This window comes from Brassica oleracea, chromosome C4, assembly GCF_000695525.1.
Source record: "Brassica oleracea var. oleracea cultivar TO1000 chromosome C4, BOL, whole genome shotgun sequence".
In the NCBI taxonomy this organism is placed as follows: Eukaryota; Viridiplantae; Streptophyta; class Magnoliopsida; order Brassicales; family Brassicaceae; genus Brassica; species Brassica oleracea.
The window spans coordinates 19,790,478-19,790,707 of record NC_027751.1 but is presented as its reverse complement, the minus strand read 5'-3'; positions in this window follow the sequence as shown (position 1 = coordinate 19,790,707).

The window sequence follows — 230 nt, the reverse complement described above, 5'->3', positions numbered from 1 at the left end:
GGATCGGATACCCTCATGTCTGAGATGCGAGTGGTGAAGGGGGTCTTCCGAGCCCCTTCAAGCAGCCTGTCGATCTCGGGTGCAGCGCTGGTAGCGTGATGGATTTGGGATTTCACGGCTCTTACTTCTGCCGCAGTCTTGGTGATATAGTCGCGAAGATCACGGATATCCGATGTCTCGCCAGCAGATTTCCGAGCATGTCGGCGTTTACTGCGAGTGAGCTCGGTTTG